An 18,184-nucleotide genomic window follows, 5' to 3' on the forward strand; every position below is an offset into this window, starting at 1 on the left:
ATCCCCAGCATAAGTGTAATCACATTAAAAACTTTGGCTGTAGCTCTGTACGTTGACCTTCTCTGTTACTGTGGTCCATCAATATCTCTCAGCATAAAATGAAACTAAATCTGAAATCCTAATCTTCATTAAAGCCCTGTCCTAGCTATTTTTCAAACATCCTTCTTCTGTGTAATGTGGTGTTATGTGGTGATGATTGACTTAGCTCCCTCTAAGACCTGTTTAAAGTTAGCTCATCACTACAGTCAGTGACAAACCAAAATTCTTGTCTTGCCCAGAAATAGCAAAAACTACAAAATGCCAAAACATATGTCAAAAGCCCATCCTGTATTTTTCATGTCATTTCTGACAACATGTAGAAAAAAAGGGGAGGGAGAAGTTTTTAAAATGTTGAAGTTGTATTATTTTTCATTGGTTTACTATCATGAAGTGGCATTAAGGCCTTACTTCTCAAGCTGCTCAGAAGTTTTGCTTAAAATAATAATGAATTATATAATAATAATAATAATGAATAATAATGAATAATGAATTACAATTAAAAATTTAACTTCTCTTTTCCCACTGGTAGTACCTCAACTGATCTTCCAGAAAATACACCAATACTGCACCCTGACAGCAGTTTCTCTGCTATCAGAACCCTTCATGTTTCCTAAACAGGTTGTATTTCTTGTATCTTCACTCTGTAGGAAGTAATTAGTCTCAAAGGAAAATAGCATGGAACTGAACAAGAACTGGGCAATCCAAACGGAAAAAGTAGCCAAGTAATTAATTTAACAGTCTAAAACTGCCTATAAAAACAAAATGTGCATGATTATACGGAAGTCAAAACAAGCTGACAGATGCACACTGCTTCTCTAACATTTTTATTATTTGGCAGCTGTGTTGACTTGGACTCACAGGCATCTTAATTTTATGAATGTAACTGGCACCAGAGAGATGGGCTTGTCATGGAAGGAATAAGTTCTTCTCCCACAGGAAATCAGGTTATACAGAGTGCAATTTAGTTACTAAATTTCTGAAATCCCAAGAAAAACAGGGCAAAAGTTTGGCTTTAGTAAAAGAGACAGAATATAAAATAAGTTAACACCTTATACAAGAAAACAAAACATGTCTGAAGTGCAGTACTAGTACTTTATATTATAATGCTAATTATCTTATATCTAGTAATAATATTTATTAGATAATAATAATTAAGAAGTGCTTTTGACATGTTCCATTTTATTATGTTACTGTGGTTTTAATGAAGAAGCCACAGTAACACAGAAGCATCACTGCTTGGAGCAAAGCCACACTGAGCAGAAGACAAAGTGTGTAGTCTGTTAATAAGAAAGCCAAACTGTCAGTTCAATATGTTTCACTTCTAGGGCAGAGAGAGATTTAGTCACTTGGGAGGAATCATAGAATAGTTTGGGTTGGAAGGGACCTCCAAAGTTCATCTAGTCCCACCCCTCTGCAACAATCTTCAACTAGATCAGGTTGCTCAGAGCCCTGTCCGGCCCAGACTTGAATGTTTCTAGGGATGGGGCATCTGCTACCTCTCTCTGGTATTTAACCACCCTAATCATAAAAAAATTTATTCCTCATGTCTAGCCTGGTAGGAAAAAGGTCAAATCATTGACACAAAGCAGACAGTAATCTTTATCTCATTTCTATTATGCTTTATGTGTTGTAAAAAATCAAGATCTTAAGAAAAAACATAAAAGCTCCTTTCTTCACTCTTTGTCTTTAATAAATTTGTGATGTAAGATTCTGAAAGTAATCTGAATTATTAGCATCCATGAGATTCACTCTTTGGACTCTGGAAAATCACCTTAAGTGCTTTTGGGCCTGTCTATACAACTTGCATTTATATTCAAGTAGTTGTTCAGAGAGGTAAGTTCAAATCCAAAGTATGAGAGCCAAAGCATGGAAACTATCAGCGCAAGTCCAATGTCAGCCTATGAGGAATTTCATCAAAACTAGACAGCTACACAAAAGCTTGTCAGTGATCAAGTCATCTGGGTGCTTCAATTTTACTGATCAAATCTGAAGGGAACTCAATCTAGAAAGTATGCTGCATGCCTGCCTTCCAGACACAGATCCCTTTAAATGTCTCAAACTAGTTTTTAAAAAGTTTTAAAAAATCTTGTTTACAAAAGGCTTCAGTTGTGCTAGACCTAGGAGGTTTCAATCAACATAACTGATTTCAAAGCAACACGTATTTTAATATTCCATATAATAACTTGTAGGGCAAGTGATTCTTCCTATATTTATTGCTTCTGGCTGTCTCTCTGACGTGCAGTTTCCCTCTGTGAGTGACCACACGCATCCTGTATTCCCCAGCTAAACTTCATTTTTAGGACCATGGTCAGTAAATGGTTTAGCAACTGTCCCAAATCGAAGTGCTGTTAGAAGCATCTCTGGGCTGTGTCAGTCTCATGTTTGTCCCTCAGCACAAATGTGTTCCAGGTTTGCTGTTTTCTTTCATTATATTTTGTAATGCTCCCTTTGACTGGCAATTTCCTGCATTTCTTTTTATGCTGTTAGAAATTTAACTATTTCCTGCTGCAACCCAGTCAGAATTTTCCTAGCTTTAGCAGGCTTGTTAAAATAAGCACATTGTATACACTATCTGTCACTTCATTTAACATGAACATTACTTTATGTTCATTCAGGGTACATAATGATCAAAAAAGAGTCTGCAATACACAAAACAAAAGGAAGCACAATCACATTGCTGAAGTAGTTAGCAGCATTATTTGATAGCTGCAATCCAGAACTCCAAGAGAGCAGATAAAATTCAAGCCTGAAAATTTTTACAAGCTATAACAGTCAGTCTGAATCTAGAGAATCTTTTGGGTGAAAGACTTTATTTATTCCACAGTGTATTTCCTGATACTATGTGTCACTGACCCAAACCAATCCATTGTCAATAAATCTAGCTGGTTCTGTTCTCCATAACATAGGAAGAAATGGAGCATAGTCCACTATGACCCAGATCAATAATTATCTGCACTGTTTTAACAGAATAGCAAATAGCAACTACACATCTGAAGAGTCATTAATTACTCATTGTGCCACTTGTTTTAGTATCGTTTGGTCTGGATGAAACTTGCCTCTGTGAGCCAACACAGCCTATTTAGTATGCACAATGAGTTCTTGCACAATACATAGGCTGCATGCTTCCTCTCTGCCCAGAAGTGGATTTCGTTTGCATAGCTCTCCTGGAATACAAAAGCTTACTGCCTTCTTGAGCATGTGTCCTGAGCACAAAAATGAAATGTGTTTCAAACCACACACACGTAATATAGAAATAATAAAACTGTATATTGGTATTTACTCGATGCTATGCATTAAGATATCACTTAAGTAATTACCTAAGTAAGGTAATAATATTACTAAATTAATTGCATAAAGAATGTATTACTATAACAATAGTATGACTATTATAAGTCCCCTAATTGCTGATCTTTAGAAAATCAACTAAATTTACTGCAAGAGCCTACCAGTCTAAATCAAAATTGAACCGAATTGGAAAGACCAATCAACAGTTCAATATGAGCACTTCTTAAAAGAATGCTTGGAAGACCACTTCTCCAAGGTCCCTGTCTCGTATGCACTGAACATCTCATTTCACCACCTAGGAAGTGCAGATATCAAAAGCAAACTAAACATTTACTGTTTTCCAAACCCAAAGGAGGGCTGGAACCTAAAATCCATCACCCACTTCTGCATCCAGGAACAAAAGGAAATAACATATGTCTTACTGGTGGCAGGGGAGAGTGCTTGCACAGACAATTTGTCTCCATCTGCACCCAATATAAACCACTGCTGGTAAGAAAACAAAGGTCATTCTCCTGGTTTGGATACAAAGTATCTGAAACCTACTCAAGATGAAGTGTGATGTATCATTGTAAAGCAGTACCACATTGCACTGATGCAGATTAAGATCATCTAAGGCTGACATCGTGATTTGATGCAATTTACCTTAAAATCTGCCTAGATTTTGCAGCAGGAAGGGCTGGTGTCAGCATATCTTCACTACCAGCTTCGCATTTATACTGTAATATGGCTGCATTGAAAGAGTGACAGTGTTTACCTATTTGTTTATGAGGTGTTTTTCTAGTTGCTCCAATAATTCTTTACAAATGACTGACAAATACTATTTTTTTCATCAGCTAACTTATCCGGTAAAGTCTTCTTAAACAAAACAAAAACTATTTTTCCTGTCTTCTCTTGCAACTGTGTGAATTTGTCTCCAGGTCTTTTTCTGAGATTAGTATTAGCTCTTGCTCTCTAGCTCTTTCTCTCTTTTTTAATAATTAATTTAATTTGATATTTCACTTCATCTTTTTGTCACTATTAACATCCCTTCCTTCATCTAACACATGCTCCACTTTCTTCAAAATAAGAAGTGGAGTCCCTGCAACAGAATGGTGAGGTAAACAGAGTGCAAGGAACTAAAATCTGTTTTAATACCATTAAATGTAAAGGCATTTACTTAATAACAAAAAAAAATAAGGCATACAAGGCAAAGGAATACTATCTTGGGAAGAACTGACTTAAAATCACACAGTTCCTAGTTTACCTTTACAGTGGAAAGCAGTAATATCAAACAAGTGTTGTACTGTTATAGGACCAGGACTAAGTCCTTGAGAAGGGTCTGAAAAACAAATGGTAATAGTGACATGACATTTCCCTGGAAGATTGCAGCGTAGGAGAGGAAGGGGAATAGGCTATGATGTAAAGTTTGATGGAAAACCAAGAGGCACTGCCAAATCTGTCTTTAATTGAAATACTATCTGTGGATCAAAGAAAGATTCAGATACTGCCAGTGTCCTCAAGCTTTGACTGACACTGTAATAAATACCCATGAAGACATCTGCACTCCTTGCCAAATGAGGGCCAAAGAAGGAAAGTGAGGGTGACAAGCAGACACTACAGGATTTCACTTGCTATGTATTAGCCAGGTATCAGAGTTAGATGAGGAGAGGGGAGAAGTTTGAGAGGAACAAAGTAAAAATGAGAATACATGAGCAGCAGAATAATCTTTTGCATTGAGGCATGTAGAAAGTAATTGTATGAATCCATATGCGTCTTCTGACAGTGACTCGACATGGCCTCTGTGCAGTTCACAACTATTACGCTCAGATTCCTACAGCCTATTACCTTCAAGTTATGCTCACATGTCTTTGTTCATGTGATGCTGGCTGGTTTTGTAAAGAACCAGTTTAGTCCATGATTAATAAGAAGGAACAGACTCCAGCTCACATGCGTAAAATAAAAATTAAAAACAAAACAGAACAACACCAGCACCTCACACTAACAAAACCAAAAAATAATTATGCTGGGCAGGACTCTGGACAAATGCACATGTGCATACACATGTACATGTGCACTGATGTGTACATGACAGCATTTCATTTGAAATGTATTCAGGTAGGCATGCCTTAGCACACACTTGTATAGTAGTAATTAATGTATTTCCAGTAGGTTTTTTTCATATGCAGCACTACAATATTTGTTAAATATTTCTTCACCATTATGTAAAGAACTTGTGCAGCTTCTCTTCTGACATTACTCTTCAATTGCCTTGAGAAATAAAATTTTTTTGTAGCCACATTGTGCGTGTTTCTATCTCCTTTTGCATGTTATGGTTGCTTTTTGTCAGGGTTGTTGAAGAGTCTGTATGTTACTAGTATGGAGAAGAGAATAAAGTAATTTAAAGGTGTTTATCTATCTACTATTAGGAAATAAACACGTTCTTTGAATGAAGAAACAGGAGGATGATTAACCAAAATTCTTGACTCTTTTACAAACTATATTAGAAAAAGCAACAAATCTCAGTTTCCTTATCCATAAACAGTTTCATTATTTCATGTTGATGGCATAGAACTAAGTTATTCCTGTTTGGAAAGTGCTTTATGAGATTCTGTAGGAAAGTCATTTATATGAACCCAGCTTATTGATATTGTTTACCAATTAATATAACTTTCATTGGATATTTTTTTAATTTCTTAATTTGGGGAGACCTAGTTTGTTTTACCTGTTTTTTTACCTATCCATCTTCAATGGGAGTTGCTTATGAAAGCATTCATTACATACTAAAGAAGGAACTCGTAATTAACAACAGTGTTAAAATACTGTCATAAGTACAATTCAACAATCATTTTAATTACAACAACAAATCAAGGGTGGCTATTAACTCTGTCATGAAAGGCTAACACTATTTCTTTGTGTCTGCATGATTTTTGAATTAGAAATTGAAACTTGGCATGTTCTTCTGATATGGCCCAGTGTTGGTCAGACCTGCCTGCCCCGTTTCCTCAAAACATGTTCAACACAAGATCTTCGAAACCCTCTTGCTGTTTCTACCCTGCCCACTTTGCCTATTCAAGGCAGCCCATTTCTTTCATGCTTGATCCCAGTCCAGCATTTTCCAGTGGCTTCCTGAGCTGCCACAGACTTTCTGGGTGTCTTTTTCTTTCTGCCCTCTCTGAAGTTTGCCTTTGTGCCTCCTCTCTGTTCCTCCTGGGGAGACTGCACAGCTTCTTCAGTTGCTTCCTGGCTGTACCTGTTTTCACCTGGCCTGACCCAGCAGGCTAGAAAGATGCTCCCAGCTGGAAATGTCCAGCTACTTGCAGAGGTTTTTCACATGGCCCAACATGAAATAGTCAAGTCAAGACTGTCCAGAAACACATTTTCACTGAAATACAGATAGCACACATATATGTTGCCAAACAAAGAGAATAATTCTTTCTGTCACAGTATCTTCTAGACTTCAATGCTAGCTGTATGAGTTCATGAAATCATGAAATCTGCTCATTGCAGAGTTTGAGATCTAATAGGAGTCACATTTAGGGAAAGAGATTTTCAGTTCTTTATCCATGTAAAAAGATTTTGGTTGTGAGGAAAGCACCTATTTCTTAAGGCTGAAGACTTAATTTGGTTTCACTGATCTACATTTGTCTTCCAGGCACCCTACAAACAACAAAAGTTTTTCTTCTCCAAAAGCACCCACAGCTGGTAGACTTGCCATCTCCTGGGGGGTATACCTATGTTCACGGGACTGTTCAGTAAACATACACATTCAGAACATAAATACACAGGAATTATAACTATCAGCTCACTAGACAGTCATCCTGTCACCATATACTTGTTCTTGTAGTTCCAGCATAGACACATAGATAAAATTTTAGAGAGCTGGAGAGGACATATAATTCAGTCAAGGGAACAGCTTAAGCAATGGTAAGGCAAAATATATACTCTACAACATCTGTCTGGTCATTCAGATTTTACAGCTAAGGTTTTCAGAGCCCCAGTACTCCAAATGTTGATTCATCTGCAGCAGCATAAGTTTTCAACACTTTCAAAAATTATAACTGATCCTTTGCTAAGTGCTGGAGCAATCTGCATATTTGTCACTTGCAAATTTTAAATTATGTAAATCAAAGTCAGCAACCTACAAACACTATCACTGAAGCACTTAAAATCCATAATGCTCTAATTTCAATGCCTCAATAGATCACCTTTCCAGATTGGATTGACAGACTGCTCTATAGCTCTATGACTCTAATCTGAAAAACCAATGCATTATGGTAGCACTGACAGGATACTATTAATGTTGTTAAAAATGTATCAGCATGTATTAGGGCAAATGTTACGTGTCAATGCAGGCCAATCAAGTTGTCCTTTATCAAAAGAGGTAAGAAAATATATATGAGGCTTTCATTGTCACATTCACATTTTCCGATTACGTTTGGTTTTGCAACATCATTTGTTGCAAATGTTGCTCTTACATTTCTTCAGAATTTATTTGATCTCTGTAGCAGGAAAAAGCTGCTGTCAGTCATGTTGAGGAAAAACTTGCACATAAAATTAGGTGTCAGAAAGAACACTGTCCTTTAACAAAAATGTAGTTGGTTGAAATGTCTCTACTCTGTCTGCAAATGTACCAGATAGTGAAAATGCTGTCTTCTGGAAATGCTTTGTTTTCCCTCAGCTACCAGTAAAAGGCAAACCAGGTACAACTGGACAAATCACCATGGGCATTACTACTGTTAGAGGTGCATCTTGTTTGATTTAGGCTGTCAGATTACCCTACTGTTGTGCACTCTATCATCTCACCCTTTCTGTGGACAGAAGCACACAGAAATGCTGCACCTGAGATGTATTTGCCATGGTGAGAGAAAGACTGCCAAAGGTGCTGAGAGTTCAAAGATCCTGATATAAGTATGTGCATTACCTGAATTTAACTGTAAAGCAAGAGATTAGGTCCTGGAGATAAATGAAAATAACCTTGAAAATATGTTTGCAGAAATCAGGCAGCAAGAACTAAAATAAGCCAAAGGGTGAGTCAGCTGTGATGATGTATGTTGACTGAGACACAGTGAATTTAGAAAGAAAGTGTGGATCACCATGAAGTAAGAAATTGCTGTTGGAATGAACTAAAAAATGAAATACAGACCTGGACACACTGCTAACCATTTTCGTGTTAACACACTATAGTTCAGATCCCTCAAAAGATTCTTAGGTGCGAGCTATCCATTTCCAGAGGAGTATTCTCAATGTATAAACCTGCGTCTTAGCAGGATAATGGCCTTTGACAATAACATATCTTGACATTAGTGCTTTGCTGAAATATAACACATTTTAAATAACAAGCATCATAAATTCTGTGATGAATTTATGTACCATTTTGAAACATTGCCTTTGAATTTGACACTTGGTTTTGCTGTCTCATCAAATTTTTTTGTGAGTTATCTGTGTTTTGAAATAAAATTAATGGAATCTGTGTGTGAATAAATGTCCAATTGTTTCAAAACAGTTCCAGATGAGAACTACAGGTATGATCTCTGGAGGCTGCTGATAATTTTTCAGGTGAATTCTCTATTGTACTGCCACATAGTCAAGATTGCATAAAAAGTTAATGTAGAAGCACTGAGTTTCAATCTTTTTTATTATGTAGAACAAGTGGCAGTCAGATCTATGTTTTGTCCTATTACACTGTTCCAGTAGAAGAGTGACTTTAGAAAACCTGATGAAGTTGGGAACATACAGCCTTGATGTTCAGTGATGGGAGTGAATACACAATAGCTCCCTATGCTATATGTCATAATGTTAAGGAACATGATGTTGAAGTAAGAGAATGACTCATTTTCCTTAGAATATTACTTTCTTTTCAGATCTTGGAGTGGATGCATCTCTTCCACGGAATCTTCGATGCTCAGTATACACAGTTTTTGTAATAATATATCATGGAGTCAGTTGGATACTAGTTGATACTACTACAAGCTATCTGTAAAATGGCATTGGGATTTATACCATGGTAGTGAAGAACATATGAGAACATTGCACCTAGAGAAAGATCCATACATAACAGAAAAAATTGGAAGAAAAAACTCTGCAATTTCCAGCAATTCCATCAAATTAAACAGAGAAGGATAAAGATGGAGGAATGTAGGACTGAAAAGCCTTCATCTCCCTTCTTTCAATTGATATGAGAAGAGTCATCTTTGTCCCTATGGGCTCATCTCAGCCTAATTTACAATCCTATTTCAGAAACACTGCACCATGACCTACACAGAAAGAAATGTAGCCTCTTACTTTCATATGTGAGGAATCTACCAATTAAATTCTACAAATACACGTATTTCTGCTGGAAAAAGACTGTGTTATCACCATTCTGAGCACTTCACTGTCTAAAAATATCTCTGTAAAAAAATGAAAGGTGGTGGCAGATTTTCAGCTTTTTTGGGAAAAAAAAAAAAATGCTGTGCCTATTCCTTTCTGTTTCAAACCTCCTGAGGTGGATAGTTGCTTCAGGTGTTTTACTAGGCATTGCAAAAACTATTCCATATTCACTCCTTCTGAACAATTATTTTGTTGTTATTTTAATTGTCATTATCAAGGACAAGCTGATTTTTTTATTTAAAATAAGCATAAACTAGCAAGTGGGTATATGTTCCATTGGCATCATAAGGGCGGAGCAAGACTCTAGGTGCAAGTGAAGGCAGAACAGGGCAAAAAGCTTTGGAATGTCCTTGTGATTTATTAGTGCAGAACATACTGCATGAATAAAAACACTCCAAGTTCTGAGCAATGCTGGCCAAGTTTCAAACAGCAAAGGCCAACTTGAACAGCAGCTGGGGTTATTTTTGTGTGTGTTTATATGGTCTTAAAATTCAGACAACTGGGGGATCTCCAGCTGTACAATAGTTAAGTAGTGTAAGTGTATGGTTTGATTTTTCGCAACCACATGTCTCCTTTCTGTTGGCAAACCTCAGATTTTCTTATTACAGATTTTTCTATCATCTCCTTAAACTACAGATCACTTTGCCCTGTGATAGAGCAAACAATATAGTCCCCAACACAAAGGGACTTTCATGTCTACCTGGGCTCTAATGCCAGACAAACATTAGACCAGTTCATTAATAAAAACTGATAAGAAATTTTGCAGCAGTTCCAACCAGGATACTGACAAAATTGGTGGAAGATACTGAAAATTAAGGATAGAACAGTGAAAAATCTTATTATTTTAATGTGCTTATATTTAATTATATCAGTAAAATTATGTCCGGAAGAGCTGGGACACTGCTATATCTGACCTCAGTAATCCACTTGCTAGAAACCACCAGCCTCTGTCTCCAGCATCAACAAAGGGCAATCTGCAGCCTTGATAGCACCACTACGTCTGCAGGGATTGTATGGGATGGCAGGTTTGAAAGTTGGTTCTATAACCCTGAATTCTGAAAGGGATTCTTACCTATGTCTTCCTCTTTGCAAGTGTAATACAAAAATAATATATAGCATTTTGAACTGAGGAGACCATTTTGGTGTTGATCCAAAATGTTAGAGGAAAAGGTTACTCAGATTGGTTGCTTAGAATAGCATATGAATACTGTGGAAGCACTTCAATCAGCTTTGCTTTTCTGAGCTTTAATTTAAAACATTTTGCTTTAGAATGATAAGTTAGGCATAAGGAAGGAAGAAGGTAAACCTGATGAATGAAAATTTACACAATATGTGCCTACCTCAAAAAGTAGCAAAGCGATTTTTCAGTTCAGTCACACTCTTGCAAATCCAAAATATACACAGTTCTATACCTAATCTACAAATAAATTCACCAATGCCATGTGCTCTGAATATATAATCATATTTAGAAGTCACTACTTGATATTGGTGTATTTCTTTACCCAAGAGATAATTGACTCCTTAGTTACGATTCCCTCACTGCCCAAAAAAGCCCAAATATTTATACATAAGAAGCTTGCTAACTTCCTTCATGAGTTTGCGTGACCCGGTTACCCAAAATAGAGGGGTGAGCAGAGCCAATAGTGCAGGAAATCTTTCCCTGTTCAATGTCACTAAGTGTTTAATCTCTCTGGCCTTCATAAGACTTCGAGAAAAGCTTAAATTTATATTCCCTTTGAGGCTTTCCTGTATAAGACCTTTAAAGGTTGCATAACAGTTTGTTTGCCAATAGGGATCACAGGCCTATTATATTAATAGGACAGTATTTCCCAAAACTGAAAAATGTATGTGAAGAAAATCTTAAGATAGGTAGGAAATCAATGGTTATTTTTATTTTACTGAGTTTCATGGGGTACTGCAAGTTGTAAGTAAAAAGGGGAACAAACTGCTTGGGTAGCGGAGCTCCACTTCTTCCTGTGGTTTGCAGCACATACATGAGATTATCTCTCTTGTCACCCCTATTGAGGGTTGAAATTGCACCATTACTTCCCACTTGCTTTACGCTTTCAGAATTTGTCTTTAGCAAGGAACATTTGAATTTATATATCTTAAAAAAACCCCAAAAATCTGTTATTGAAAATGAAAATAACCAGAAAACAGATCACCACCTTGCTCTGGCCTGCCTCCTTACAACCTGGGAGCCAGGCGTCTCATGGCATCTACCGTTTTCCTTCTGAGGAGGGGGAGCAGCACAGCCCTCCCTTCCCTTAAAGTGCTCCTTTTAACCTCTTGTAAAATTTCAAGCACATGAAAAACTCATTGCAGCTCAGCACATCAGGGCAGCTTTAAGGTGACCTAGCAGTGGTTTTCTGTAGGGAACAGTTATGTAATTAATAATAGAAAACAGCATACATTTCATTTGTAGTATCCTGGCTGTCACTGTTCTGTCTCCTTAGAGGTCAGTTTCTGATGCTATGCTGTGGTGTACCACCACACCTACTTTGGCCATAAGTGCTTTCCCTGGCATATTTTTAAAGTAGGTCTGGTGGATTCATAGGAGCTACTGCTGATGCATGCTAGTTACTGAGGAGCTAACAACAGACTCTATAAACACATTTTTACATGCATTGCCTCTAGAGTATAACCTATACAAAAATTCATAGGGTTTCTCCCTTTCTATTTTCTTTATTAATGTTTAGGTAACTGTACAGATGAAATCAATTTTTAAAAATACTCTCATCCTTCTAATGGAAAACAAGCCAGATCTGCTTCATTAATTGCTTAAATATTTACTTTTACAAAAAACTTCGATTTATTAAACACTTCACAGTAGGTCATAAAAGGGTAAGCTGATAAAAAGGTAAGAAGAATAAGAAAGGAGGTGAATAAGGGTAATCAGGAGGAGAGGCTGACATGGAGAGTTATTACTGGGCTGGAGACAAATAGATGTGATAACATGGAGTGACAGACAATATTGGTGAGAACTTCTTCCAACAGGAAAATTATGTGGGTTATGGAGTATTGGAATCAGAAATGGATGGAAGTGATGGGCAGAGCAGCCAGAAAGGAGCAGCAGAGTCATTTAGAAAATATATTAAGCTCAGTCAGAGAAAGTTTACGTGGAAAAATACAATAGCAATTCTCAAACTCCAAATCAAGCAAATTTTAGAAAATAAGAAAGCGGGTTTTTTATAAATAGTTTTGCATGTAATTGGATACGTCTCAGAAAATTCAGATGTAGATGATACAGCTCTTTATGTTATACTGTTTTAAGAAGCAGGCTCTGGAAAAACTCATATATCATGCAGCTCTGTAAAATACTGTCTCATGGAAATCACTGCAACTCTAAATACTTGCTTCCATTAAACAAACAGAAGAGAAGAAAAACATGTCATCCTTTTAGATGGATCCACGGAATTGCGTTTATGCAAAACTGACAGTATCATGTTCTGAATCTTTGGCTCTTACAATGTCGTAAGGAACATTTCAGTTCAGTGTGAAATTGTTCAGTGATGATTTCAGTGCTGCACGCTGTAGAAGGCTGCCAGGCTAAGTGGTGTATACAGTAAGTATCTATTTCAGTGAAACAGAAGGCAGAGGAGCAGCATGTCGCTCCTAGATCTAAAGTCAGAACTGCCCTTCCCACAGCCTTAGAGAAAATCTGCTTTCTCACATCCAAAACTCTTGATTGTACATCAGACCCCAAAGTTAAATATTTTCCACTATATCAAAACTTCAGACTCTGAACTCAGAAGCAAAATGTTCTGGTTTACTTTCAGGCAACTTCTCCGAAGCAATTAACTAACAGAAAGATCTGCAGCAAAATGAAAATGAAAGATTTTGGAAATTATAAATATGAATGTAAATAATACCAGATATCTTGTTTTCCAAATCAGCTTCTCATGTTTCCTATTCTGCCATGTCCTTTCACCAATAAGGTCTAACCAATAAGCTACAGGGACAGACTAATTGGAATGGGTCAACTCTAATGCAATGCATTCTCTGCTATTCTTACATGTTCACATTCCATAAGATGCATGCTGTCCTCTAGCTGTTCTCTAGATTTGTACAATTTAATGTGTACAAACATCCTATCCTGCATAAAAGATTATGTAGATGTGTGAGCCTTGTAGTAATTTCTAGAGATAGTGCAGTGTCTGTAGATGCTTCGAAAATACAGGTTGGTAGTATGAACAGGTCTGGTTTTCTGGTAGAAAAGGCCAAACTCTTTTCTCTTGCCTGATGTCCTAAATTGTTTCATTTCTAATTATTAATGCATTATTATTGGGAAAAGAAATAGACTTCTGATGCTTCCTTCTACATTGATAACAATTACAAATGTATTTTGTACTTTATAAAGAAAAACTTTTTAAATGTTGTATCAATAGCATATGTATAAAGAAGTTCAGAAGTCAAGAACTTGAGCTTCATGTCCTCTCTATCTACTTGCCTTACCTGACCTTTCACAAAAAGCAGTTACAAAGGCCACCCCAAAGACTTACGTCTGAAATACAAAGTCAGATTAGCATCTATTTAGACACTTAAGTAGGTACAGAATAGTAGAAAATCTCAGGCATATCGTGACTCCATGCTTGGGCTCTGAATTGTTTTCTACATTGCTGAGTATGACATAGTGGATAAGATCTCTTTACAAGAATAGTTCATAGCAAGGGGATGAGACATAGATGAAATACCGGTAGCTTGCTAAAACGGGCAGAGAGCCATGAAAGCAGGCAGGCACATACTTCTTATGCAGCACAAGAGACAAAAGCTAGCTGTAAGTTTATTGTAGCCCTCCAGTGCACATTCTTCCCCTTCCCAGTTACACACCAACTGCCATTCATGCCACACACACATATTTCTTGTGCCAGTTTAAAGATTCATTTAAAAATAATACTGGCTGTAGGTACTACTCCACATTCTTTATGCTGTCTATATGAAATAGAACTTCTGCTATGAAAAGAAGTGGTATAATTAGTTGTTATTCAGGGACAATAGTCTAAGTCTTTCTTCATGTTGCTCCAGTTTTACACCAGCACAGAAACAATTAAGCCAGTGGAACTCTATTAGCATAAACTTGGCAGTGGAAAGCTGACCCAAACCTACCAATCAGACCAGTTCAGCTTTATGGAAATGATAACGGTTGCTCTGTCATCACTCAGAAGACAATGAGGTTTGGATTCTTCTATTAAAGTTATCATTTCCACCTGCAAATCTCTGTTCCCATTAAAGGTCATATAATAATATAACCACTACCTATTCTTATTTTACCACAGCATTGACAAGTACAAAAGTTTCTGCAGCGCAGCTGTATTTAATTTTGGAGTTTAATATTATACATGCAAAAACCTGTGAATCCTCACCAAGCATGTGCTGTTTACTTCACCTTTGGATCTGCATACTCAGTTTTCAGGCTATTTACCTAGCTGGAATATGCCAAGCCTACATCCAGGTATGAAAATTTCCACTGAGGAAGTGAATGCACATTTAAACTTCTAAATTGCCTTAGGAAGCGGTGGAAGAAACACATTTAAGTTTGCCTGTACAATATATGAGCAGTGTATATTGAATTGCAATAGAACATGTAACAGCTACTGTATACTTTAGAAAAAAACAAAACAAAACAAAACAAAACAAAAAAAAAAAACTGAGACTACACTCTTGTCCATCTTGTCCACAGGTTCAAAAGCCTGGGACCATTGCACGTGCTTTAGAAGATTCTAAACCAACCTTGGAAGGTCCTCACCAAGGACAGATAATAGAGGATGACATTGCCTCTGGAAACAGTCATTGAAAGGCCTTATTGCACCCATTAAATTCTAGTCTTCTAACTCCCACTCTCATCTCAGTTGTACCTGAGATTCTTCCAAGAGCACTCTAAGCAATATGAATTGCATCTACCACACACTGTTTACTATTTTATCCTGTCCCATCAGATATAGAAGATCTGCAAGTCTGCTAAAATAAAGTGGGAAAAAAAGGCATTCTGGGGGCAATGTGCTTAAGTGCTAGTGCTCCCTCTTGCTCCTGTATAGTTTAAAGGAAGAAAATGGAATTGTTTTCCTTTAGGCTTTTCAAAGACAGGCTAAGCACTCATGCAAATTAAGCTATCATACAAAGGAATAAATACTAATACAGCTACTATTAGTAACAATAATTATCGGATTTGTTATCTTTAAAATACTAGTCAGAAATACCCTTGGCACATTAGGAATTAAAAAAACAAAACAAAATGAAACACATCAAAAAATGTACTCAGTAGTAACATATGGTAAAGTGAAAATGTTCGCTGTGGAGGTCTAATTTATAAAGAGCTTTCAGACCTGCTGTGCACACCAACATGATTCCAGGTTGCTTCACCTGGCTGACATGATTACCATGGAAAGGAGTCATAAAAGGAAAGTGAGCTGCACAGCTCTTTTCTGGAGGACAAACCCTTGTTCTTGGGGCTTACAACCAGCTTAATGGGGAGCAAAGGATGTATTTGTGGATGAGAACAATAGAATATCAGTAACTTATAGGTATTCATAGGCAATGGGATCTTTAAAATGAGAGGTGAAAATGAACTTTTGAAAGTTCATTTGGAATGATAAAGCAAAATCTGACTTCAGAAAGTATTTCATAAAAAGTCAAAGAGTACATTTTGTAAATACTGCTGCCATGGTGCAGTCTAGAAAATGAATACTCTTACTAGAAAAATGTCAAAATTGAACTTCAGAAGTCTTTATTTATATTTGGACTGAGACTTGAGACTTCTGAAACTTATTTGTCCCATTCATTTGAAGCTAACTTTCAGGAAAAGATTGCATACCATTCTTAGAGTGGATATCATCTTAGCTAAATTTAGTGCTATCACCTGCAATTTGTAGCAATTTAGATAAGCATGTGATGCTGGTTCTTCCCAAAATTTTGGACTACATATTTACAATTAAAATCAGTAGATTTCCCATTTCAGAGGGAAAACTTTCCAGGTAAGAGTTGAAGAGTGACTTCCTTTTTTTTTTTTTTTTTTTTTTTTCTCCATAAGTAAGAGCAGTAGCAGATTTCCCTTTGTTTCCACAGGGCAGTCCCAGAAAAAAACACATTTGCCTGGCCATGCACTTTTCAGATAAGATTCCTGACTTCAGGCCAAGAAAGATGTCACTTTGTATATCCTGCAAAGGCAACAGGCAGCCCAACTTAGCAATGCAGTTCATTTGAAAAATCAGAGGTCTCCCTTTCTTAAAGAGCAAGATTCCTTCCTTATGGCAATAATAATTCAGAGCCTCATGTTTTGCAGAATTTGCCCAACAGAGAAAATGGAACAATAAACCATACAAGTTTATGATATGTTATTTAAAGAGACACTAATCCTTGTTCTTATTAAGCACCCTCAAAAGTCCTCTGAAGCTAAATAGAATATTCTTATTGAGTTCTGGATTATCTGAATAGTTATTTAAAGAAAACAAACAAACAAAAAGACAAAACCAAACAAAACCACAACAAAAAAAAACCCACAACAAAACCTGAGCAAACAAACACACACACACACAAAAAAAAAACCAAAACCAACCAACCACCACCAACAACAACAAAAAAATCAATTCAGATTTTCTTCTTCTTGATTCTATTGGACTCGTTAGTATTTTCAAAGAGGTATCTTCAAGACCTGACTTGAGAGGGCATTGCTGAAATGCTACCAAAGCCATCTTTGCACCCAAGTGACAATTCAAGCTGTCCCGGTTTTGTCAAAAACAAGACCAGTTTCTCTTTTAGTGAATTTTCCTTTCAGCTAAGTTCTCCTAAGTAACTGCACTTTTCTTAATTTGGCTGCAGCCTCTGGGAGCAATGGAACATAAAATGCCACCAGCTGTGGCCCATTACTGACCCTCCCCATAGTCAGGGAAAGAAACGGAGTAATTAGAGTGGAAGAAGGGGTGGACAGAACAGGTGACTAACATTGACCTACTAAGTATTCCATCCCATACAAGTCATACACCATATAAAAGTGGGGGATCATGAGGGTCTCACTGTCTTTGACTATGGCCGGCATCTGAAAAGGACCCTGTGTGTCGTGCCTGTGATCCAAGGCCTGGATCCAGACCCTGCAGCTCTGAATCCAGTTCTGGTTTACTGTGGAGTCCAGCACAGGACTTCCCAGTGCGTGCCCTGCAGCCACCAGAGCAACACCAGCTCCACTGCAGGAAACACTGTGCTACCCCAGGAAAACTGAACCGTGGTTTTGTGTATTTTGTATTACTTTTCTCTATGTATTGGTAGCATTAGTAAAACATTTTAAACTTTTCCAATTTGCAAGTCTCTCTCCCTTTTCTTCCTATTACCTTTCCTCAGTGGAGAGGGCGGGGGCTTAACAGAGAGCATCTGCCACGGTTTAGTGTTGCCCTGCAGTAAAATGTGACACAAGCTTTGGGATAAACGATTATTAACAAAAGAGAAACTAACAAAGCTTTCAAATGCCTTATAAAATTATCAGTCAGTTCTTGGCTGTCCATCTTTCAGACATTTTTTATTT

The sequence above is a fragment of the Streptopelia decaocto genome (genome assembly GCF_964273445.1).
Source record: "Streptopelia decaocto genome assembly, chromosome: Z".
Classification (NCBI taxonomy): Eukaryota; Metazoa; Chordata; class Aves; order Columbiformes; family Columbidae; genus Streptopelia; species Streptopelia decaocto.